Source organism: Rhinoraja longicauda, chromosome 27 (assembly GCF_053455715.1).
Source record: "Rhinoraja longicauda isolate Sanriku21f chromosome 27, sRhiLon1.1, whole genome shotgun sequence".
Classification (NCBI taxonomy): Eukaryota; Metazoa; Chordata; class Chondrichthyes; order Rajiformes; family Arhynchobatidae; genus Rhinoraja; species Rhinoraja longicauda.
The window spans coordinates 15,291,874-15,319,363 of NC_135979.1; positions in this window are offsets into that span (position 1 = coordinate 15,291,874).

Sequence of the window (27,490 nt, forward strand, 5' to 3'; positions counted from 1 at the left end):
TCCTCTTGAAACTGAGCCATCATTCTGACCCAGAAGAAGAGATTTTGTTAGAAAGAAAACTATTTCAAAGCAAATTTGTTTTCCCAATGTGGTAAACCACAGACCAAATGGGAATCTGTGCCAGCATGAATTATATCATGACTTATTCCACAATATTAGATTCCAACTGGAGACTGGAGTCACTATAAAATCCAATGGATCCATGTGGTACAAGAGGAGTGACATTGACTGTGATGTTCCTGTGGACCACTCATGTTGGCAGTGGGGGGAACATGCTGGCTTGACTATTTGAGCATGGAGAGTCATGGTTCTGGACATGTGGGACACTAATGATGGTCCTGGTGTCATTGGTGTTGGGCGTAGGGACCACAGTGGGTCTCATGGTGGTGATGCTGCCTTACAGCACCAGAAACCCAGGTCCGATCCTGACTTTAGACTTCACAGATACAGTGTGAAAACAGGCCCTTCGGCCCACCAAGTCGATGCTGACCAGCGATCACCCTGTACACTAACTCTATCCTGCACACCAGGGACACTTTACAATTTACAGAAGCCAATTAACCTACAAACCTGTACGTCTTTGCACCCGGAGAAAATGCACACGTTCACAGGGAGAACATACAAACTCCTTACAGTCAGCATCCATAGTCAGGATCGAACCCAGTTCTCTGGCACTGTAAGGCAGCAACTCTACCACTGCGTTAGCGTGCCGCTTTGTGACAGGTGTGTCTTTGCGGAGTTTGCACATTCTCCCTGTGATTCCGTCAGTTTCCACCGGGGTGCTCTGGTTTCCTCCCACATTCCAAAAAGGTGCGGGTTTGTAGGTTAATTGTAAATTGACCCTTGTGCACAGGGAGTGGATGTGAATCTGGCATAACAGAGAAGTAGTGTAAATTGGGTGATTGATGGTCAGCGTGGACTTGGCGGGCTGAAGGGCCTGCTTCTACGTTTTGAGTGGTATTGCACAAATGTGACCGTGGGGGTCACACTAACATAAGCAACGGTGAGCACTGATGTTGAGCATGGGGGATCACACTGATAATAGACACAGGGATCACTAATGTTGTCTTGCGGAACTCCAGTATTCTCTGTAAGGAGCACTTATATTAAACGTTGCGTTGTATTAATGTTTTTCTTCAGGACAACATAAACTTTGATCTTGATGTTGGCCATGGGATTGACAGTAAATTTGGCTAAAGGGGAATACCCATGATGTTGTCACACTAAAGCTCGTCTTGGGAACACACCAATGATGGAGCAAGCTCACAATTATTTTTGCCAATGGTAAGTTCATCAGTTCATAAGTTCTCAGAGCAGAATTAGGCCATTCGGCCCATCAAGTTTACTGCACCATTCAATCATGGATGATTTATCTTTCCCTCTCCACCGCATTCTCGTACCTTTTCCCCGTAACCTCGGACACCAGTACTAATCAAGAACTCTCAATCTTTGTCTTAAATATACCTATTAACTTGGTCTCCACACCCTTCTGTGACAATGAATTCCACGGATTCACCACCCTCTGCCTAAATAAATGTCTCCTCATCTCCTTTCCAAAGGTACATCCTTTTATTCTGAGGGTATGGCCTCCGATCTTAGACTCTCCCACTAGTGGAAACATTCTCTCCACATCCATGCTATCCAGGCCTTTCACTAGAATCATAGAGTCAGAGAGCGTGGAAACAGGCCCTTCGGCCTAACTTGCCAACATGTCCCACCTGCCTGCGTTCGATATGGTTCAATGAGGTCACCCCTCATCCTTCTAAACTCCAGCGAGTACAGGCATACTGTGGACAAATGTTCATCATATGATGCATGGATGTTGGCATTTGAGTAACGCTTATATTCAGGGTTGCCAACTGTCCCATATTAGCCGGGGCATCCCGCATTTTGGGCTAAATTGGTTTGTCCCGTACGGGACCGCCCTTGTCCTGTTTGGGACCGCCCTTGTCCCGTATTAGGCCTGGGGGGTGCCGCCTGACCGAGTTTGCTTAGTAAACTGCCTCCCGGCCCAGGCGGCCGCCATTGGTGTAGTGGGAGCACGTGGCTGCTGGCTGGGTGAGGTCTCATGGGGTGGTGACGTCACCTTTTGTCCCTTCTTTGGGAGTGAGAAAGTTGGCAACCTTACTGACATTGTTTGTGGGGGCACAGTGAGACGGGGTGTGAAAATGCATGATGTTGGAGTTGTTCAGGTATCACCCAAAGGAAGCTAATATCCCTGCTGTGGGGACAGTGGTTACCGAAATATCCTGCAATGCTGCCTGGAATTAGATGTGTGTCAGTATTGACGCATGAGGGGATAGAATGGAGGTGGTAAAGAGGAATAAAATGGCAGCCCATGCCACACAACAAGCAGTGTGGACAAAGCCTTAGCAATTTTTGTTTTTTTCATTGCCTATGTACAGTAATCATTTCAATTTCAATTTCTTCTTCACAGCCCCCCACCCCATCTCTTCCCTATCTGAATACTCTTGCATCATGAGCGAGAGGCAGGATATAGCTACTGTGTCACAAACCACGGTTTTCCAGTTACTGGTCGGTGTGCATTAAACTGCTGACGCTGCCCCGCGGCCAGTCATTTTGTGAAAGCAGAGAATTTATTCAACTGTAACTAAATAAGATTGCCAGAGCCGCAGTCCATCTCCGAGCGGCCTCAGCCATCAGTCAGGCAGAGAAAGAAGCTGCTTTTAAATTGGAAACCCCCCCCCAAAAAAACCCTCTAATGATTATTTCCTAAAGATTACTTAAACGTTGCTTTTGGTGGTGGGAGTCCTTCTCGGGGCTGGGCTGGGCAGGGCTGAGCTGGGCTGGGCAGGGCTGGGCTGGGCAGGGCTGGGCTGGGCTGGGCAGGGCTGGGGGAAGGGGGGAATTCTCTCTTACACTGTGGAGAAGTAGTTCAAGGGAATCTGGCTCCTTTCCATATCCGGACCGGAATGAGATGGTGCTGTTAGCATGAAATGCTGTATGTAAGTGACTGTGTTTAATTAAACAAGATCACAGGCGCTCCGAGAGCTACGCATCAGAAACATCTGGTAGGTCCACGGGGCAGTACGGCCTGGGAGTGTGGCTCTCCTTTAACATGCCCCGATTTGTAATATCCTGCACTAATTGTTCCCTCCTGCCGCCGCTCTGTGTTTATCCCGTTGATGGGAAACAGTCAGGGTTAAGGAATTTGTGCTGCAGGTTGCCTGCCTTCCGCGGTTACTGTAAACCTCGGGGATTCTGACATTGTGCAACATGTCCCAGTCTGGCCGCCAGTGCAATTCCTACACGCAAGGTAGGGGACGCGATCAACGCCACATGTCCTACTGCCTGGTGGGAAAGCCCAGGCAATCCAGCGCCCTGAAAACCCTCAGCATCCTCAGTGGCAGTGCCGGGGCGAGGACTCTGGCCCATCTGATACTCTGACCTTAAACACACATCTCCCCTGAACTTTCTGAAAATCAACGTTACTGCAGATGCTGAAAATCTGGGATAAAAACAGAGCATGCAAGGGGATTGGTGAGACCACACCTGGAGTATTGCGTACAGTTTTGGTCTCCTAATCTGAGGAAAGGCATTCTTGCCATTGAGGGAGTACAGAGAAGGTTCACCAGATTGATTCCTGGGATGGCAGGTTATATGAAGAAAGACTGGATAGACTCGGCTTGTACTCGCTGGAATTTAGAAGATTGAGGGGGGATCTTATAGAAACTTACAAAATTCTTAAGGGGTTGGACAGGCTAGATGCAGGAAGATTGTTCCCAATGTTGGGGAAGTCCAGAACAAGGGGTCACAGTTTAAGGATAAGGGGGAAGTCTTTTAGGACCAAGATGAGAAAGTTTTTTTTCACACAGAGAGTGGTGAATCTGTGGAATTCTCTGCCACAGAAGGTAGTTCAGGCCAGTTCATTGGCTATATTTAAGAGGGAGTTAGATGTGGCCCTTGTGGCTAAAGGGATCAGGGGGTATGGAGAGAAGGCAGGTACGGGATACTGAGTTGGATGATCAGCCATGATCATATTGAATGGCGGTGCAGGCTCGAAGGGCCAAATGGCCTACTCCTGCACTTTAAAACTAGGATTAAGAATTGGAAATATTTAATTTCAAGATTGTTTTGATACCCTTAAAAAGAATTTAATAAGAAATTAGCCGGAAGTGTTTCCTTCTTGACTCCAGGTTTCCTTCTTTCTTTCTTTCTTTTTTTCTTTTTCTTTCTCACTTCTCCTTTTTCCTCTTTTTTCTAACTGGGGGGTGGGGGGGAGGGGGGTTGTGGGTGGGGAGATAATACAGAACAATACATATATAATCGAATTTGTAATGTATAATCGAATTTATAATGTAAGTATCATTGCGTACGATGAGCTGTAACATGTATGTGTTTTGTTAAAATTTAAATAAAATTAATTTTAAAAAGAGAGTGGTGAATCTGTGGAATTCTCTGCCACAGAAGGTAGTTGAGGCCAGTTCATTGGCTATATTTAAGAGGGAGTTAGATGTGGCCCTTGTGGCTAAAGGGGTCAGGGGGTATGGAGAGAAGGCAGGTACGGGATACTGAGTTGGATGATCAGCCATGATCATATTGAATGGCGGTGCAGGCTCGAAGGGCCGAATGGCCTACTCCTGCACCTATTTTCTATGTTACTATGTTTCTAAGTAACAGAGTTCAGGTTTCAGACGTGTTAACTGCTTCTCTCTCCATGGATGCTGTCTGGCCTGTTGAGTATTTCAACCATTTACCTCTGACTTTTCTGTTGGCTGCAGTGGATTTTCTAAGCCAGCATATAGCCCGGTTTGTAGAAAATATTTGACTAAAGTGCCAGTGGTGTCAATTAGGTCAAGCCCCACGACTGTTTAAAAGTCATATCTACAAAAAGTGAACAGTGCGATTCTTACAGTACTCAATAGATAAAATAATAAATAAAAACGGAATTCAATAAGTTTAAAAAAAACACAATATTAGGGCAAAAACAAAACAAAATCCCATAGTCCCTTGTGCAACCAAGACAGTTTGTAGTTCGAAGTTTAGTTGGTGTTCATTACCCTGGTGGTTGTTGGGAAGAAGCAGTTCCTGAACCTGGAGGACATGGTTTTTAGGTTCCTACACCTTCCTCCAAAAGGCAGGAGTGAAATGAGAACATGGCGTGGGTCCTTGATGATGCTGGCTGCCTTTATGAAACAGTGCCTCCTTTGCTGATCCCTTTGATGGTGGAGAGGTCAGTAATCCATGATGGGCCAGTTATACCACTATTTGTAATCTGCTTCATTCCTGGGCGTTTGAGTTGCCAATCTAGGCTGTGATGCAACCTGTCAATATGCTCTCTACCAGCCACCTGTAGAAGTTCAAGAGAGTATTAGTTAACATACCAAATCAACTCAATATTCCAAGGAAATAGAGGAATTGATGGGTTTTCCTTATAATTGCGTTAATGTGCTGGGTTCAGGACTGATTTTCAAAGATGTGCACAGCCAGGAACTTGAAGTTGTTGACTCTCTCCACTGACCCATGGGAATAAAAGCAGGTTTGACCTAGGTATATGAGGCCCAGCAGCATCCATGGAAACGAAGAAGGGTCCTGGACCTGTAATGTTAACTCTGTTTCTCTTATAGTAGATGCTGCCTGGCCTGTTGAATGTTTCCACAATTTTATCTTTTTGTTTCAGTTGTCCAGCATCTGCAGTTTTTGTTTAATAGTTCTGGCTTCCAAAATCAGACAGCCTTCACTAGTGAAGCAAACAATCAACTGCAAAACGCTTGAGGTAAAATGGATTACTTCACCAAGGAGAAGTAACTAAATCCAGCCAAATGCCACTGAATTATTGATTTCAAAGTTACAAATAAGCCTTCAAAGAACAGGAATTAACTGCATTGGCTTTGTCAGTATGTTCTGTGTCCACACTCGCTCCATTTTGTTTCTACTCGCTGAGTTTGGGAGAATTCAGACCTGTGCTTACGAGTAGCTGGGAAGGGGCAGCAGGTTAGATATTTGATAATTGTTTTTGGATTATGTTGGCACCTTCTGTTTATCTTGCCTTGCCTGCACTTCTCCTTTGCCTGAGAGTAATGTTCCTCTTGTTCACAAAACAAAAGACTGCAGATGCTGGAAATGAGAAATAAAAACAGAAACTGGCAGTCAGCATCTGAGGAAAAGGGAGCAGCAGTATCACTATAGCGAGTCAGTGTCCTTTCATTGGAACTGAAAATTGTTTGAGGTTGCAGAGAAGGGAAAGAGTGGAGAGAGCAATGCGATTGCATATGATGTAGGGAGATCGCAAAGTATTGAAGAAGATAAGAAATGTGAACTGGAGGGAGCCATCTGACACTTCAAGCTGCCCCACCATTCATCAAGAACATGGCTGATCCACCTCAATACCATTCTCCCGCACATTCCCCATATTCATGGATTTCCTCAATGTCCAGAACTCTATCAATCACTGATATGAATGATCTCAATGACCGTGCCACCGCAGCCTATTAGGGAGAGAATTGTGAAGATTTGTCATCTTCCGATTGATGAAATGTCTCGCACACAATCCTCAATAGCCTCTTCCTTACTCTGAGACTGTAGCTGGGAGCCCTGGTTCTAGACTCTTCAGCCTCTATGCACCCAACCATTCATGCACTGAGAGAGGGGGGCAAAATTCTGAGATGGCCTCCCCATCCTCTCGCACCCAGCACCACCACTATTTGTGCCTCTTAAGTCTCTACAGATTTCTCAACTATCACAGAAATATCCCCAAGCTCCATCCACCCTACCCATTCTCTGCAACTAAAAATGTGACTCTTTTCTAAATTTTCTTAGTATTGATGAAAGCTTTTGGAGCAATGATGTTCACTCTATTTCTCCCTCCACAAATGCTGCCTCTCTTCCTGACTTTTTTATTCCCAGCATTGTCTGTTTTTATTTGAGACATTCCTTCTATTACATGTGCAAGAAGGAACTGCAGATGCTGGTTTAAACTGAAGATAGACACAAAAAGCTGGAGTATCTCAGCGGGACAGGCAGCATCTCTGGAGAGAAGGAATGGGTGATGTTTTGGGTGGAAACCCTTCCTCAGACTGAAAGATAGAGTCTGATAGTCAGAAGAAGCGTCTCGATCCGAATTGTCACCCATTCCTCCTCTCCAGAGATGCTGTCTGTCCTGCTGAGTTATTCCAGGATCTTATGTCCAGTTCCAGGATCTTCCTTCTATTACTTGCTTGGAGTTGTATATATTTAATAAGGATCATTGCTCCAAGAAAATGTTAATTGAAAATGGCGTAGGTGATGTTTCGGGGCAGAGCCCTTCTTCAGGCTGAAAGATAGAGAAGGACCCAACAAAACAAGGCTGGCAACAGACGACTTAAGGAAGGGTGGAGTCCATAATGACCCATTGTTGGCTGGGGAAGATGAGTTGTAAGCAGTGTTTTCCAGAGTTTTTCCCTCCACATTGGGCTGAGTGGGAAGTTTTTATTTCCCACTCTCCGGAGATTAGGGGTGGTAAAACCTGGGAAGGGTGGGTTGAAGAATCTAGGAGGTGGGTGAGGTGGTGTATATAATGTGATGACACAGGAGACTGCAGATGTCGGAATCTGCAGCAAAAAAAAACAATGCGCTGGAGGATTTTAACTCTGAACGTCGATAATGACTTTCCTCTCCACAGACGCTGCTCGGCCCACTGAGTTCCTCCAACAGATTGTTTGTTACTCCTGTAACATGAATCAAGGTTGCATGTGGTGGGGTGCTTGGATGTTGTTGCTTTTGTATGTACATTGATGAGCTCATGCCAGAGTCCCATCCGCCTTCCTCTTCAGTATCAGTCCATGTGACAAAAAGAAAGAGCTTGCATTGAGCTGCTGCCTTACAGCGCAAGAGACCCGGATTCAATCCTGACTGCGGGTGCTGTCAGTATGGAGTTTGTATGTTCTCCCTGTGACCACGTGGGTTTTTTGCTGGGTGCTCGGGTTTCCTCCCACACTCCAAAGACGTTAATTGGCTTTGCATGTTAATTGGCTTCGGTAAAATGTAAAATTGTCCCTGGTGTGTGTAGGTTAGCGTACGGGACGATATCTGGTCGGCGCAGACTCGGTGGGCCGAAGGGCCTGTTTCCGCGCTGTATCCCTAAAGTCTAAAGAGTTAGCACTTTGAATGACCTCAGGGCATCCCAAAGTACTTTGAAGTTTTTTGGTGCTGCAGTCTTGGCAGTAATATAGCAAAACACATTCTTCTGAGAAACAAATGGCAGAGTCAGAGAGCAGGTGATGTATTTAGAATGTTGGTGACCCCAGGCCATTCTCCAATGAGTGGACTAAGACTCCGTTTGTTTCTGGTATTGCAGCTCCTGAAACTTCGCTTTGATTTAAAGCACCAGGGCTGAGCGAGTGACCGAGTGTTGACTGCAGCTGCCCAGGGCAGGGCACTGTTTGTCTTGGTTTGCTCCAATGACACTTCTGCTGGCAGATCAGCGAGCATGGCAGACAAGAGTGATGGACAATCTATATCCAAGGCTATCTTTCCTTCCATCTCTAAAGGACGTTGCAGAGAACTGGATAATGTGATTAGAGAAACGATCGTGAAAACACAAGCCGATTTAGGCATGCAGCTTCAGTACATAAGGAAGCAAAATGGAGAAAGATGTAACGTGCTGCACACTTTTTGACATTTATGAATCATAATTTCCTTGTTAGGCAAAAAATAGCAGGAGAATGTTTCTGTTTCCCCTTATTTAACATCCTGCTAACAAAATTGCATTCTGAGAAGTCATATTTCAAATCTGTAATTTCATTAGCAATTGTTAATTACAAGGGAAAGGCATTTTCTTGTTGTTTTCCAAAGAGAAGAATTTCATTCTTTCACATCTTCAACCACAATTTACATTCACAAATCTAAAAATTATAAACTGCAGCAGCTCGGCAATAATGTTTGATATGACACAGGCACAGCACTTGATCCAAGTATTTACACATACGCACATTTATGAAATGAGCAAGGCAGGAAAATGTTCTGATCAATGCATTAGTACATGTGTTCCTAATGTCTATTGGAAGTGCGTGGAATGAACAGCATATGATCTGCAATGCTGAACTTCCATCGGCATAGTCTAGTGGGAGCCCTGCGTATCAGCTGACAGTCTCTCTTAACCTTGCGCCATTCAACACAGGCTCCACAGCTGGAAGGCTCTGCCAGCTGAGCTATTGAAAATGATCATCAACTGACAGTAAATTAATTGGTGTTTGATAACTGTCGGGTGTCACTGTGATTCCAGAAGAGTTTATTGCTCTCTGAAGTTCTTGAAAGTTTCTAAAGTCCACAGGGCTTTGGAGCGCTGTGCCAGCTGTTGAGGCTCTTTGACATTGTCAAGCCTCTCCATGGCACAGTTGTTCCCAGGCGCCTGGACAGCAGTGGAGGCACAAGGAACTGCAGATGCTGGTCTACAAAAAAGATACAAAGTACTGGAGTAAGTCAGCGGTTCATGCAGTATATTTAGATCATGGATAGGTGAACATGGAGAGCTTACAACCTAATGGCATCAAAAGTGAATTATCCAATTTCAGGTAACTCACCTGCTAATGATCCACCCCTCCCCTTCACCCCCTCTCTTCCCTGGCCCCACCTGGATTCACACTCATTTCTCCCCATCCCCCTCCCCCGCCCCCTTCCACCGATATTCTTCCCTCTAGCTTCACAATTTACCCTTACCTCAACCTTTTGACTCTCCATCTCTGGCCTTTGTTCAAACATCTACCTATCAAAAAAGACCCTTCATTTGTATCCAGCCTCTCTTGTCAGGCTTTTGACTACCCCACCTCTCCTCCAGCTCCCCCCCCCCCACCACAATCAATGTGAAGAAGAGTCCCAACATGAAACACCACCTATCCATGTTCTCCAGAGATGCTGCCTGAGCATAGCTCTTCAATAGCTCTTCTTCCTACCACCATTGGGCAGGAGGTACAGAAACCTAAAGCACCACACCTCCAGGTTGAGGAACAGCTACTTTCCTACAACCACCAGGTTCTTGGACCAACCTAACAACCCTAATCCTACTTTAGCAATGGAACACTATAGACCATCTCTTGCACTATCATGGACTTATTTTCAAATTGAGTTTGCACAAATGTCTTGTTCTTGTTTTTAAGCAGTCTTTTTCCATTAATTGCCTTGTATTGTTTATGTTTTTGTGTGTTGTCTGAGTCTATGTGCCTATAAAGCTGCTCCAAGCAAGATATTCATTGTACCTGTACCTCACTATACATGTGCATATGACAATAAACTTGACTTGACTTGACCAACTCTTCAGTGTGCACAAAGCATAAGCACAGCACCAGTCCTCCATTTACCATCAATCTCATCTTGGACCTTTCATCTGTAGCTGACAACTATGGGCCGTGGAAGTAGAATGAAAACCAACAGAAAATAAACAATCCAAACCTAATTTTAAAATCCAAAACATGGCAGAAAGTTCTATCAACAACTGGAGAGCAGTCCTGAACTACTATCAACTTCATTGGAGACCCTCAGACTATCTTTAATTGGACTTTACTGGACTTTATCTTGCACTAAACATTATTCCCTCTATCATGTATCTGTAGACTGTGGATGGCTCGATTGTAATCATGTATAGTCTTTCCACTGACTGGTCAGCATGCAACAAAAGCTTTTCACGGTACTTTGGTGGACATGACAATCAACGAAACTAAACTAAACTAAACTAAAGTTTGTGAATGTCATCTGACTGTCCTTCCACGATCCATGCCTTCTCTCTGCTTTCATTACATTTGTGCTTTGCTGATTGAAGGCTGCTGAGATTCAGTGGGGTGACTACAAGTAATCTTGGGGCAGACCTCTCAGATGGTAGCTTCAAGCTGGTGTAATGATGTTCCAGGTTGTATAGTTAACATCCGCCAGCAATGACATAGTGACGAGACATCACAGGTGTGATGTGTTTTCATCCTGAGTGAAGGATCACAAATGATGAGAGATCTAATACTGTGTTTTTCCTCCATTGGTTCTCAATCACAGGGTGTATTCCTCTCTCAGCTCATTGCTGGCTTATTCAGGGATGGATGGCAAATGAAATTAAAATGTTTCCCCTTCTTCCCTGAGCCAAACAGGAAGGCCACTCTTTGTTGAGAGATTATCTCGATGGGTGGCATAGATTTCGCAGAAGCCATGATTTAACAATAGGAAATTGGCCCAAATACCCATTGGCCTCGGGTGGTGGGTGAGTGATTGATTTGGTTGTGCTATGTTTCCCTCCATGGTTGAACAGCAGTTCACTGCTGGGAGTCATGTTTTAAGCTTTTGCCGAAGTGCCAGTGGATGCCCTGTGAAAACAGCCAAATTGGAGGGAATTCCTCATGAAGCAAAGTTGAGGGAAGAAATAAATGAGAGGAAAAAAATTCTACCTATAATTTATTTAAATTAATAAGGGAAGGGCTTAGAGCTTCCAATCAGAGAAACAGATCATGAGCCAATAACAGAAGGTTATTCACAAAAAGCTGGAGTAACTCAGCAGGTCAGGCAGCATCTCAGGAGAGAAGGAATGGGTGACGTTTCGGGTCGAGACCCCTTCTTCTCTCCTGAGATGCTGCCTGACCTGCTGAGTTACTCCAGCATTTTGTGAATAAATACCTTTGATTTGTACCAGCATCTGCAGTTATTTTCTTACACTACTGAGCCAATAACAGATCAACACCTTGATGGATGGCATGCAAGTTCCTGTGCGGCTTAGAACGGCCAACGCAAGGGCTAATAATAATAACAAATAATAATAACTATGCATATCCAGTGTCTTTTCTGAATGAGAACCGTTGTACATCTCAACTTTGGCTCACCTCAAGTTGGTGCCTATTTTTGATTTTGTAAATGACCTCCAGATTAATTGTGCTTTTATTGTTTATTGTTGAATATGATAATACTACAGTTTCATTTAAAAACTTCTTTTCATTAGGAGCAGGTTGGAATGTTTTGTATGACACCCAATACTTGAAGTCATCGTTGCTCTTGTGCACTCTCATCCCCCCTCACTTTCACAGCACACAGATGTAATAAAGCCGCATTGTCTTGGAGCCAATTCCAACAAAACTATCGAATGGCTGGCTCTGTTTTAAAGGTTGAGGGTGAGTGACACGTGGAATGCCTTGGTTCATGTATGTTGGAGTTATGTTGGCGTAGCTTGAGGCAATGTCCGAAACTCCCACTGTTCTATTGTGTCACAGAGTCACTGATCCATTCACAGGGTGTGCATTTCCCCATTTAGAGCACAGTTTCACACAGCACCACGGCAGTCACTGACTGCTGTATTACTGTCATCGCGCAGACTAGTCTTAGCTTTCTGTGAGTCTGCAGGGTCATAATCTTTAGCTGGCTGCTATCACTACATAATACCACAACTCTGAATTTCCAAAATGTTCATGGTGAAATAATTATGGACATTATTTTTGGCTCACTTGAAATTAAACATATGTGTAAACCGTGCAAAGGAGCAGAAATAACATTGTATCATTTGTTTAATTCTGCTACATCTGACTGATGTGCTGCCTATGGGATTGATGTGCTACAATGCTGATGACTATATTCTGCTCTCTGTGTCTCCCCCTTTGCTCTATCTATTGGACTTGAGGCTGAACTGATTGTGTCTATGTATGGTAAATCTGATCTGTTTGGATAGCATGCAAAACAAAGCTTTTCACTGTATTTCGGTAAATGTGTCAATGATAAAAGCTAAACCGAAACCTATTATTATGGGAGCCAGGATTAAAGGGACATGGAGCTCAGTGAACATAAAACGTACACGCCAATTCTTTCCCAATCCAAAATGAATTGCAGGGGTGGTGGTGGAAGCAGATACGATAGTGGCATTTAAGAAGCTTTTAGATAAGCACACGGATCTGCATGGAATGAAGGAACATGCTTGAAATGCATGAGGAGGAGATTAGTTTAATTTGGCATCATGTTTGACATGGACATTGTGGACTGCAGGTCGGTTCCTGTGCTGTACTGTTCCATGTTCTATCCATGCTCTATGAATGGCCAACGGGGGAGGAAAGGTGACAGGTAAGGGCAGACAACAGTCTCCTCTCTCTGATAAGGTTAGAAACCAAATGAATGATTTATTTGAGAGATCACAGAGCCGTTACTTGCACTTACAGCATTACATTGGGTAAGGTGGTCGAGAATACGTTCAGTATGCATTGAATAACCACTGTCAAATGGCTGACATGGTGCCCAGGGTTGTCAGACCTTTTCCTATCAGGGATGTACCTGACATAAAGTTAATGAGTCTTGGCACTGTCAGACTCTCAGGATACTTGTTGTTGTGCAATATTTATGGCAAGAGACAGGAAGTCAGGTCTGTTATACGTAACGTACAACCTGTAAATGACAGGGAAGATATGGTCCAGAAAACAGATGAGGGTGACAGCAAATTTAAGTGACGGACATCTCAAACTTGGGGTCATGCTTGCGGGTTTAGTGAAGGCTTGCCAGAAAGTGGCACCTGGTCTGTATGTAGCTTCCTCAGTATAGGGCAGGGGAGGCTATATATTAAACATATGTTTTTGAAGATGGAAAGAGTTTGTTGATGATTCAGAGGTAGACATGTTAGTTGTGTAATATTTTATGCATATTAGTTGCAGAATGCACAAAGTGTCTCATAAGGTCATATGGTCATAAGGAATAGGAGTAGAATTAGGCCATTCGGCCCATCAAGTCTACTCCGCCATCCATTCATGGCTGATCGATCTCTCCCATAACCTCTGACACCTGTACTAATCAACAATCTATCCATCTCTGCCTTAAAAATATCCACTGACTTGGCCTCCACAGCCTTCTGCGGCAAATAATTCCACAGATTCACCACCCTCTGACTAAAGAAATTTCTCCTCATTTCCTTCCTGAGCAATCAAGTAGGTTATGTAAGTGGGCAAAAAGATGACTGATGGAGTACCATGCAGGGAAAGGCATGGGATCAAGTGAAAAGTAGAGTATTCACTAAATGGTGTGAGGCTATTAAATGCTGGTGTTGAATGAGATCTGGGTATTCTTATACAAGAAATACTGAACTATAGCATGCTGATGCAGCAAGTAATTAAGATAGCAAATAAATACTGATCTTATTGCAAGGGGAGATAGAATACAGAGTATGGAAGTCTAGCTGGAACTATGAAGGGCTTCAGATGGACCGCACATGGAGTTTTGTTCATCTTGTATAAGGATGGATATACAGGTCAAAAGCTGGTGCAGTTATATTTACTGGATCGCGTCTTGGGATGCATGAGGTTTACAATGAGAATGAATAATAAAGAATGAATAAATTGGGCCTGTGCCCTGGATTTTAAAAGAATGAGAGCTGATTGAAACAGGTGAGACCTTGGCAGAGCAGATATGGTCAGGGTGTTTCCCCTTGAGGAAGAATCGTGCACTAGGGCAAAGGGGCAAAGGGTCAGGCTAAGGATTTTACCATAAGATCTATATGAGGAAAAACTTCTGCCATCAGAGGCTTGTGAATCTTTGGAAACCTCCATCCAGATAGCTATAGAAGGTAGTAATAAGGGGTAGGCCATTTAGGACTGAGATGAGGAAAGACTTTTTCATCCAGTGAGTTGTGAATCTGTGGAATTCTCTGCCACAGAAGGCAGTGGAGGCCAATTCACTGGAGGTGTTCAAGAGAGAGTTAGATTTAGCTCTGAGGGCTAAGGGAATCAAGGGATATGGGGAAAAAGCCAGAACGGGGTACTGATTTTGGATGATCAGCCATGATCATATTGAATGGCAGTGCTGGCTTGAAGTGCCAAATGGCCTACTCCTGCACCTATTTTCTATGTTTCTTTGTGAGTCAATAATTACACTCCAGCCAGAGATGGGTCGACTTTTTGGACAATTGGGGAATTTGGAGATACTGTGATTGGACAGAACAACAGAGTTAAGGTCAAAAATCAGATTATTGAATGGTAAAGCAGGCTTGAGGGATTGTTTAACTAACTGCTGCTCCTGTTTCTCATAGAGTCATAGAGTCTTCCAGCATGGAAACAGACCCTTTGGTCCAACTTGCCCACACCGGCCAAGATGTCCAATCTACACTAGTCTCACCTGCCTGCATTTGCCCCATATCCCTCTAAACCAGTCCTATCCATGTATATCCTTTTGTTTTTAAATCATGGTTTTACCTGGAAAGAGTGACTAAGTCATATGGTGGGAAGGGAGAGGTGGAGAGAGGTATTGAGTGACCGAGTGAGCTGTGCAAACTCTCTAAGTTTGTGTGCTCAGCAGGTTTAAGTCTCCTTTAAACCTCTGCCCTCTGCCCTCTGCACTCTGACCTTCCTGTCCTTGGCCTCCTACAATACTCCAACAATTGGTTAAGGATCAACATGGTATTTTTGATTATGCATATTGCAGCTTCTGGAAGTAACACTGAGTTGAAACACTTTCAGGAAATGATTCTCCTTTTGTCTCTTACACCTTTACTGGGGCTATTGTGCTTGTGTTGTTTATCTTGGTATCTCCCTCTTACGTTGAGCTGTTCCATTTGAAGTCTCCTCCATTTCACCCCATGACAAAATCCATCTAATTCCCGTTCCCCCTCCTTGGCAACGTAAAACTTTATGCCTCACTTTTCCCAGTTCTGATAAAATGTCATCAACCTCAAACATTATCCCTTTCTCTCTGCAAAAATGGTCTGACCTCTTGGGTATTTCCAGCACTTTCTAATTTTACCTTAAATTTTCAGTATCTATTGTATTTTAATTTTCTATTTTGGTTTTGTTTTGTACACCTAGTAATACATATCTTGTGCATAATCTCACGATTTATTTATAGTCCAACCCCTGCATTCATATCTATCTATTAAGTTATATTGCATACTGCGTTGCCGATTAACAATGATATTTTCACTTATATATTTCAATGTGCTTGGAAATCTAGGAATTCCCTTTCCCAAACACATTCCAAGCAACCCCAATAACGCCAAGGCAGGCATATCAATCAACGTAGCTTCTTTCCTTTTGATGGTGTGATATCAGCTGGTTAATTCACTAGTCCCATGATGAATGCCTGCAATGAATTCACATTCAAAATCCAACAACTAATTTCAAAGTTTGCTGACCCTCTGAATGAAGAAGTACCTTGAGCATTTAACTTACTTCTCTGCTTAGCCAACTTAAAAGAGACACAAAAATGCTGAAGCAACTCAGCAGGACAGGCAGCATCTCTGGAGAGAAGGAATGGGTGACGTTTCAGGTCGAGACCCTTCTTCAGATAAATTTTACTTTTGTTGTGGATATGGTAATACAGTGACTCTGTGGCTGGACTGGTATCTAGTGGGTCCTGGGTCATTGATCTGGAGGCATGCATCAAAATCCATCAAAAAAGCTGGGGAATATAAATCCAAATCATTAAATAAATCTGGAATAAATAACTAGCAATAGTAACCACCAAGCTACTGGTCTGTCAGGAAATCTGCCCTCCTGACCCATTCTGGCCTTTGTGCAACTCCACTTTCACTGAAGTGATTGTCTCTTAACTGGCTCCTCAGTTCAGGATTGGTTAGGAGTGGATAATAAATGTCAGCCTTGCCAACAATTCCACATCTTATCAATGAATAAGTACTTATCTTTAAGCTGGATGTGCCCTCCGGTCCTCTCTGACCTAGCTAACCTAAATAGTCTATGTCCATGGAACAGGTCCCAGTTCATTGTTTCCAAACCTCAATAAGAGTACTCGGACTGTCTCAGAATTTTGTTGTTTCCTTGGGCGTGCAAATTGTACATCGTCTGGTGACCTTCTCTGAACCTCGCCAGGCCCTTTACCTCACCCACCATGTGAGGAGATGAAACTTAGGCTCTATCATCAAAAAGAAACATAACCAAGTCTTACACAAGGACATTTTACTGTTTTTGTAAATATATTGCAACATTTCAACAATACATCCTATTGTATCTGTTCTTCCTATAGCCTCGTGGTATTGGTCATGAACCTTTGGAATTATCCACTCTAGCCATCTAAGTATTTGTCATTATCAATAGTATTCAGTTCAGATCCTTGTCTAGTCTGCCAAGATTTGGCATCAGTTTTACTTATGCACAATGCTAGATTTATTAATAATAAATGTCATTTGCCAGTTTTGGATCCATTCCATCATTTTGTCTGCACCTGATTTTAAACTTTTTATGCTTAAGGTTATAGCAGCATCAACAATTTCTTCCACAAAACCGTTCATTCAGAATATCTTCATTCAAAAAGTGAATAATAGTTGTGAAGAGTAACAACTCCAGTACCATTTTCCGAAGGATTATGGCCATTGATAACATCAAGAATGCAACTTTTGCCTGTGAACACCACAGGATGCCATCTTATTTAATAGCCTCTGCCATATTACCCTGTCAAAAACATTACCATCAACTGTGCCAGTTATATCCAAAAGCCTAGTAAAATGTCCCCAAAATCTGACTACTTTGAATATTGACCTAGGTCTCCCTCCAGACCTAAGGAACAATACAAGAGCCCAGGGAAGTGTTCAGACTGAACAAGGGTTTTGTTGACTAAGTATCCTGTCTCTCTGGTTATCCTTTGATAAATATATTCCATTTTGAGATCTCATCTTCTCGTCAAGTCACCATTGATATTTATTTCGTTAGTAATTTAGAGCCAAATTTATATTGCATTATTGCTAGCTCGGCAAACTTTTGTCATATCTTGGAAGTTCATATCAATCTAACTAGAGGAATCTTTCAACAGCTTTCAATTGTGGTCTTTGTTCCTGGTTTTTATATTTCCCTGCAATTATGAAACATCTACTTCTCCAATGACCTTCTGAGTATTAAAATATCAATGTGGTTGTGTTTGGATCTGGTTAATTTGTGACAGAATGAATATTATAAACAGTTCTGCCAAGTCTTTAAGGTGCCAGAAAAGATCCTCACAACATGATAGGTTTTACTGTACTATTCATATCTGGGACCCTGTTGAGATTCATTCCACCAGTGACTTTTATAACTCAAACAAGCTTCGAAAACCAACTGCAGGTCACGATTTAAAATGTTTTTGGAGAGCTTTTGGGGTGGTACAGTGGCACAGCTGGTAGAGCCACTGCTTCACAGCACTGGAGACCTGGGATCGATGCTGACCTTGGGTGCTGTCTGTGTGGAGTTTGCATGCTCTCCCTGTGACCCGCATGGGTTTCCTCCGGGTGCTCCGATTTCCCCCCCACATTCCAAAGACGTGCAGGTTTGTAGGTTAATTGGCCTCTGTAAATTGCCCCTAGCATGTAGGTGTGTAATAGATGGTGAAGTTTGGAAAACATTGAACTAATGTGAAAGGGTGATCGATGGACAGTGTGGAGTCCTTGGACTGAAGGGCCTGTTTTCATGCTATATCTCGAAAACTAAAAAAGAATGCTCAGAATAGTAATCCACGGCACTTTCCTCAAAGAATATTGATTGGAATATAGAAATAGATTATATATAGATCTGTGAAAAGTGGGAGTGGTTGGAGGAATATGGATTTGGGTTGGGATAATTAAATGGTCACCTGGTTAGTAGCATTAGTTCTGGACTGGCATAACAAAGTAAATGCAGCCATGATGATGGATTGGCCTCCTTTTCCCTTTGTACCAGTGATTCTCAAATTAAACAGATGTTTAGATTTCTCACAATGGCCTGGAAGACCAATTCTCTCTGCAAAGCAGTGATCTTTTCTTTTCATCGTCACTTGTTTGGAGATGGGGTCGCCTGGAAGAACCAAAACAAAATAGGTTTATCAAAAAAGATGATTTCATTCATTGGGTAGCCAAAACCTTTGTTCTCCATGCCAATATATAGAGGAAGTGGCTACCGCTTACATTTAAAATGTCTAATCATGGGTGGAACCAACACTGAATGATTGTAAAAAAAAAAATTCAGTTATGACAAGAATACCAGGAGTAGTTGGTTCAGTTGAGATGAAAATGTTTCATGAGGCAGCACCTGGGAGAAAAGTAGCGACAGTGACAAATTTCTTGCCCTGAACAATCGATAATCCAGGCTGGTTATCCTCCATAAACTGCTCTGCACACCGGGCTGGGCACGTTTTCTATAATTACCTTGTCAAAAGGCTGCAGCACCATTGTTGACTGCTGTATCAGTCAGCCTAGGGATGACTGACACTTGGTTTACATGGGGGCTGCTCTGACTGACAACTGTTTTAGGTGCTGCCATGGGCTGTTTCCAACTCCCACAGCCATCTCAGTCAGTCCCGCACAGAGCTTGTCATTGCAGGTAAACCGCACAGCCATCAACCCGTGCCAAGTGATAGTTCCCCCGCAGTCACTGGCTTCAGAAATGGACACGTTTGGTCAACAAACTTTTTAATGTTAGGAAAGTGGCAAAGTCAAACTATACTGGATTGCATTTCCTTTACTGCACAATCATATGGAAAACAAAAAAAAAACACATAGCCTGCAGTATCCTTGGGCTTAATAAGTGTAGAGTTAACTCTCTCTCTATTGGTTATCCCAATGCAGTTGTAAGCACTTGAAAACCTACAGTAGGATTGTGATCTTCCTCCTCCAATTTGCTTTTGGATTGCTGGAAGAAACAAAAGACTCCCCCCCCCCCCCCCAATCCTTTTGGCATATCGATGATGTGTCTGCATTTCAATTGATTCCAAATACCTGCAAACTAGATGTCAAGTGCACATTATTGTATTGGAGAGTATTTCTAAAGCAGGGACATCTAATGGTGGCACAGCGGCACTAGCCTGAACACAGCGGATTCCTTTTAGATTCACCTCCAGATTTCCATTGATTTTAACTACCTTTGGCAGGATATTAGTCCTTTGAGATGGTTCATATTCCCAGATGTATGCCTTTGAATCTATATATTATATATCTACATAAAGAAACTAAGTGACTGTAGTGATTTACAGCCAGCTACATATTTTTGCGTTGACAGTGCAGTAAAGTGGGAAGCACAAGTCATGATCAAACTCCAGCTTACACAGCTGTGCAAGGTTTTTTTTTGCTTGCTGCAGAGGCTTCTCGTGCAGAATAAGCAGTAAAGAGAGATGCTTTAAGGAACATTTCCTGCCCTTCTCACGTGAGGTCACATTCTGCAGCTTTCCACACCTGCAAGGACAAACAGGTGACCTCTGCTCATTGCCTCTGCTGAAACAGCCCTCTAACCCTCTGCAGGAATGTGTGAGGAGTCTTAGTCCTTATTTTAACTTGTGCTAATGGGATCTTTCTTGCACTCTTGTTTATTGGAGTATAATGCCCCTTGCACAGCTATCTAAAATAATTACCTGTTTCCATCAGAAACGTAAGTAGGACTCAGTCGATGCGATTTGTAAATGTTTCAGATTTAATTAAGAGTACCAAGGAATTTTCTGCTAACCTTAAGGATAAAATATATTGTTTCTTTTGATGTAAAAATGCACCTGTGGGCAGTACTTTATATTGTTAGTATACTTTATTCCAGGAACATATCCCAAGGCTCACGCCTGTTGATAATGTTGTATTTTCCATGTTCTAATTCACAAAATCAACAGCATTTGGCGGAGTTTTAACAATTTCAAAATATTTAATTTTAATTGAAATTAAACACTTTTAACTTGATGAATAAAATGCCATTTCCTAAGAGAACATTGATGCAGCCCTGTAACCATTGGCAGTTTTATACACAAGAGTTATTTCTAAAATATTGTGTGGTGAGATATTTGACGATTTAACAACTAAGGATCTTATTTGGGATTTTTTTTTAACCAGAATATATGGCCGATGGGCTCACCTCACAGATTTGTTGATGAGGTGTTGCTATTATGGGAAGTTGAATGTCAGATTGCGTAAAGCTGGCAAGAATACACAGATATTCTGACCATGACTAAGCTGACCACTGGGACTCTAAACAGCTCTGTCTGATTGCTTACATCACAGTAAGATAATTGCATTTAGTTAGTGTGGGGCATTGGCAATGCATGTTATAAATTGCTCCCGTTCTCATGTGCATGCCGTCTACTTAAAATGGCAAAAACTATCACAGTAGCCTGAGATAGAAACAAAGTGCGGGAGTAACTCAGCAGGTTAAGGCAGCATCTCTGGAGAAAGGGGATCAGTGACGTTTCGGGATGGGACCCTTCTTCAGACTGGCACCCAACCTTTTTCTCCAGAGATGCTGCCCAACCCGCTAAGTTACTTCAGAACTTTGTGTCTGTGTTCGGTCTAAACCAGCATCAGCAGTTCCTTTCTATACAAATCACAGTAGCCTGGTGGATATTGGCAGCATGTTTTATCTCTTTAGTATTCATGTTCCACAGGAAAACCCAATAAGATGATCAAACTTTCCTGCAGATGGTGATTGCATTGTGTCGCTGTATTGGTGTTTGGAAATGTTACTGTTCATTCAGCCTCACATGAGAAGTCAGGGGTATGACTTTTATATAGAGCCAGAGGGCACAGAAACAGGTCCTTCGGCCCAATTCGTCCATGCCATATAAAATGCCCCATCTAAGCTAGTTCTATTTGACCACATTTGGTCCACATCCCTCTAAATCTTCCCTATCATGATGCCCGTCCAACCTCCACTGGCAATTCATTCTGTAGACCCACCGCCCTTTGAATGAAAAAGTAGCCCCCAGATTCCTATTAAATCTTTCCCCTCTCACTCTACCTCTCCCTACATGCTGAAAGTATATTCGTGAATAGAACTACATCAATCTATTAGAAAGTGATTCAGGCCTTCCACAAAATGCTTGAAAGAAGTCGATGTTATAAATGAAAATGTGTTTAATTTAGTTTAGTTTAGAGATACAGCGCAGAAACAGGCCCTTCGGCCCACCGAGTCCGTGCTGATCAGCGATCCTTGAAGACTCCGGTCGCAGGGCCTGGACTTACCGTATCGGAGGCTTCGGCCGTGGGCCCTGCAGACCGCAACATCGGGAGCTCGCAGGTCCCTGGCTGGCGACCGGCTTTCGGGAGCTCCAGCCGCAGCAGCTTCGACCGCCCCGGAACGCGAGGTTTGATCGACCCGCTCGCAGGCCCCTCATCGCCCTGCGTGGCCTGGCCGCTGCACTTTCCATCGCCCGGTGGGGGCTCAGGACCTTCATCGGCCTGCTCGGCTCGGCCTGGGACTTTCCATCGCCCGGTGGGGGCTTCAAAAGTCGGGAGCCTCGATCGCCTCGTGGCACCACGGGAGAAGAATGAGGAGGAGATAAGACTTTTCTTTGCCTTCCATCACAGTGAGGGTGTGCCTGGAGCAATCACTGTGATGGCTGTTTGTGTTAAACTGTAATTGTGTGTCTTGTGTTCTTTATTGTTTACTGCCGGACCCTGACGTGAGAGGACGCTGGCGCTGTTTGTTCGCTGCTTCTCCGTCAGGACAAATCTTTTGTTCGTTTGTTTGTTTTTATGTTTTGACTGTTTTGTAAAGCGTCTTTGAGTATTTTGAAAAGCGCTATATAAAATAAATGTTTATTATTATAATATTATTATTAACACTATCTTACACAGACTAGGGACAATTTATATTTATATAGCCAATTAACCTACAAACTTGGAGTGTGGGAAGAAACAGAAGATCTCGGAGAAGGCCTACGTGGTCATGGGGAGAATGTACAAACTGCAAACAGACAGCACCCCTAGTCCGGATCGAACCCGGGCCTCTGGCGCTGTAAGCACTGTAAGGCAGCAACTCTACCGCTGCACCACCTACATGTTCAATGTGTTCAATTTGTTCAATTTGTTCAATGTGTTCAATTTGTTCAATTTGACGCACACTTCAAGAAGAAGAAGGGTCTCGACCCGAAACGTCACCCATTCCTTCTCTCCCGAGATGCTGCCTGACCTGCTGAGTTACTCCAGCATTTTGTGAATAAATACACTTCAAGAAGCTTGCACACACTGACAGAAATTTCCAGTGAGAACATTAGTTGAGGCCACAGTAAATAGGTTTAGGAAGGCTTCGTGCTTCTAACGAATGACCAGCACGATGTCCACCTTTTCCTGTCCGTTCCACAATTCCCCCTCAACCAATATCACCAAAAGCAACTCGTTATATTGTTGTTCATTATGGCATCTCCCTGTGTGGACAGAGCTGCTGTGTTACCATGCATTTGTGGTAATCAAAAAATATGTCATTTGTGAAACATATTTCTGAGAATAGTGATAAAACACAATCTAACAATGTAATTTTGTTACTTAAAAATAAATGAATCTTATTAAGTTCTCCCAGACTTACTACATTACCCAACAATCGTTCAAAGTTCTGTCAGGTGCAATGAATAAACAATCTCATTTCCTTTTGAACATACAGAAGCATGTTGGATTTTAAAACATGAACTGACTCAATCAAAATTGGTCTCAAGGGTATTTAACCTTCCGTCCGTCAGTATTTAATTCAGAAATTGGTCCGTTGGGTAAATTGGCATGCTGAGAAAATGTTAGTGAAACAACTGGCTCATAAGGGGAGTAATCTTTAACTGCTAATCACGATGCTTCAGAATAAAGCTAATCTAAAGTGTCAGACTACTGTTGTTCTGGGACGTTGAAGCCAGTGACTCAAAGTCAAATGTTTCTGCTGGATTCATTTAAAAAATCATCCTTAATTCTTTCGGCACGAAAACACCTTTATGCTGCTTTTTACAAAAAAAAATCAAGTAACATAATTTATCTTTCAGTTTAAATGTCACTGGAAAATATATTGTACGAAGGATCAACGAAGAGCGGAGCATCAAAGACTGAGGACTGCACTTAGTATAACAATATAAAAGAAACAGATTGCTAATTTATTTTTCACTTTCATTGCCAAAGAGTTTTGCTGTGGCCAAATTAGTTTTTAAACTGTTATTACGATTAAGTAGCTTCACATTGGCAGCATGGGTACAGTATTAAGAATGGTTGTTGTAGCTGGACACAACTACAGTGCTTTTACTCTGTAGTCCTTCATTTCCTGTATTTCCTAACATGACCTGTATCCCTCTTGCTGCGTTGTAACCAGCAGCTGCTGCAACACATGGTCTTTTCTTTCAGCTAGCAGACTACAGTGGTCTGACGACTAATATCACGATTTGTCAAAGATCACCCTCTATTCTCTGATATATGCACAAAATAACACGGCCAAGTGTCACTTCTGCTCATTTCAGTCAGTAGTTTCCAGTCAATCTTTGTCACTTGAGTTCTCCATCATTTGTATTCTATTGTTTCGTAGCCCTTGCTGCGAGCACTGGCAGATAAGAATGCACAATGGAGGTCAGTGGGATTTGAGAATACTGCAAATGAGATGGCCCCCACTCCACACAGGTTACTGTTTTATGACTTCGACGCTGGGCGACCCCTGCTCTCTGTAACAAACTGACTGACACCCTACTCTTTGCAAAGGCTCAGGTGCAGAATGATCTGTGTGTATTCCAAAGGTTAATCACAGCCAAGACTGACAGCTGCAGTCTCTCACTTGGGGCTCCGTCTGCGTAAGATTATTCTTAATAATGGATATGAATGAGTCTATACAGCCCCCCAGGGCCGCGAAAAGGCTCCCACTGTACAGACTGCAATCGACTTGCCATTTCTCAAATTTGCACACTTTACCACAATTTGTTTATTCCCACATTTATAAAGCTCTTTGGAACATATAACTGTCCATTTAGCATGTAACTATTGCCAGATGAAAAGTTTCGAAACAGATTCTGTTGTGAATATTTTGTTTGTGTTGTCTACTAAAAAATACAGCAGTTTGTCTTTGAGGAAGTTGATTTGTACAGGGTTCGACCCGAAATGTCACTTATTCCTTTTTTTCAGAAGGTCTGAAGAAGGGTCTCAACTGGAAACGTCACCGATTCCTTTTCTCCAGATGCTGCCTGACTCACTGAGTTACTCCAGCACTTTGTGTCTATCTATGGTGTAAGCGGTGCATCTTTCCTACACATATACAGAAATAAGTTGGTTTGCTGTTTGTGTCAGTGCCTATTCCCTGTTCTTTTGTTGTACATTTGTGCTGCAGGAAGTGCAGCATTTAGCCAAAGAGAATCATTTTTAAAGTACTAATATTAATGGGCAGTGCAGTGGCACATCTAGTAGAGCTTCTGCCTCACAGCTCCAGTGACCTGGATTTAATCCTGACCTCTAATGTTGCCAGTGGGAAGTTTGCACATTCTCCCTGTGACTGAAGAAACCACAAGGTTCTGGAGTAACTTAGCAGGTCAGGCAGCATCTCTGGGGAACAAGGATAGGTGGCATTTCGGGTCCGTACCCTCCTTCAGTCTGAAGAAAGGTCTCGACCCAACGTTCTCCAGAGATGCTGCCTGAGCTGCTGAGTTACTCCAGCATTTTGTGCCTTCTTTTGTAAACCAGCATCTGCAGTTCCTTCAGGTGTTGGATTTCCTGGCGCTCCCAAAAACATGCAATTGGCCCACTGTGAATTACTCCTGATGTGCAGATGAACGGTAGAATCTGGGAGTGAGTCGATGGGAACGTGGGGAGAATAAAATTGTTTAAGATAGTTTTATTGTTAAAAATAGAAAACAGATAAAACTGCATATGCCAGAATCTGAATGTAAAGCAGAAATGCTGCAAGAACTCAGCCAGTCAAGAAACATCTGTGGAAAGAGAAATCTATCAGAGGAAAGGCTGCTGACAGGAAACATTGACTGGTTTCTCGTTTCACTGATGCCACATTTCTGGCTGAGTACTTACAACACTACTGTTTGTGCTGGTGTAAAAATGGTTGTGGCCAAAAATGGCCAAAGTGCTATTTTTGTGCTCATTGTGATTCCCTATTTTTACAGAACTGAGATAAAATAGCATTTTGCTGGATCCAAAGACTACTACGTATGACATCAAACTCACTTCAATGTATAAAGGAAGTCATATTGCCCTTTAACTGACTGGTTTATATGGTGAACAGTTTAATGTCAATGGTACTTACATTAAAGGTTGGAAATAGTTCATCATTTTCTCAACAATTTGAGTTATTCCAGTCTAATGAAACAGATCTGCAGTAGTCCCTGGAACTTTAAGTCTATATCTCAAGTACATCAAAATGTCAGAATATTTCACAATTCTTTATCTGATTCACATGCAGTTTGACGTCAGATTGTGCAGCTTTACATCAGCAGACTAAAACTAAAGCCAAGTGTGAAGAAATAGCTTTTTAATTTCTTGTGCAGTTGAATCCACAAACTAAAATGTTGCAGATTAATGTTTCATTGACATATTTCAACAGGGCTGTCTAAAGAAACGTGGGCAGTTTCTCAAAAAAATAAATCTACAGGAGCTGGAAACAAGCTTGTTCTCTTGTGCATCCTGTTTAAAATTAGTCTTGATTTCCTTCTTAAATATGCTCCTCAGTTCCCGAAACTCCACCAGGGATACACTTGATCCCACCTGCCTCCTGCCTCCTTCTTTTTCCTGACCAGAGCCACAATTTCTCTCATCATCTAAGCTTCCTTACTTCATTATTTCTCTCCATAATCTTTAATGTTCAAGAAACAATTTGATATCCTTTCAAACAAAAGTACAAATTTGTCATACGCTGTCCGTTGCAGGTCTTATTTAATTCTGTGCAATTATTTTAAATATGTGCCCTCTTGTTACAGTCTTGTTAACTAATGAAGCCATTTATTATTGTTATTATTTTAAGGTCTCTCAAAAACTAACATTATCTTGTAGAATTCAATTGGATCATCCTTTAACCTTTCAGCAAAAAACTCTCTACCTGTTTAATAATATTGATTCTTCATCCCTGATAAGATATTTTGCATGGATTTAGTTATTCTTCGTAAATAACACACAATATTCTAACAGCAAAGGCAAAACACTGCTGATGCTGGAAATACCACAGAAAATACAAGAAATAGACAGCAGGTCAGACATCATCTGAGTAGAAAGAAGGAAAGTTAACATTTCAGGTCAAACCTTTCATAAGGACCAGTTCACAAGTTCACAAGCTATAGGAGTTGAATTAGGTCATTCGACCCATCGAGTCTACTCTGCCATTCAATCATGCCTGATCTCTTCCTCCTAATCCCATTTTCCTGCCTTCTCCCCATAACCCTTGACACCCATTCTAATCAAGAATATGTCTATCTGTGCCTTAAAACCACCCACTGATTTGGCCTCCACAGCCCTCTGTGGCAATGGGTTCCACAGATTAACTACCCTCTGACTAAAGAAGGTAGTTGATCAGAACTTGCCATGTGTTGGGCAGTGGGTGGAGTCTTTCCATTGTCCTCTTGGTCCTGATGCAAGATCTCAACCCAAAATGCAGATGTACACCATTGGCTTCAGCAGATGCTGCTTGACCCACCAAGTTCTTCCAATCTTCTCTTTTGGGTTCTAGGTTACATAGAAACATAGAAACATAGAAAATAGGTGCAGGAGTAGGCCATTCGGCTTTTCGAGCCTGCACCGCCATTCAATATGATCATGGCTGATCATCCAGCTCAGTAGCCTGTACCTGCCTTCTCTCCATACCCCCTGATCCCTTTAGCAAAAAGGGCCACATCTAACTCCCTCTTAAATATAGCCAATGAACTGGCCTCAACTACCTTCTGTGGCAGAGAATTCCACAGA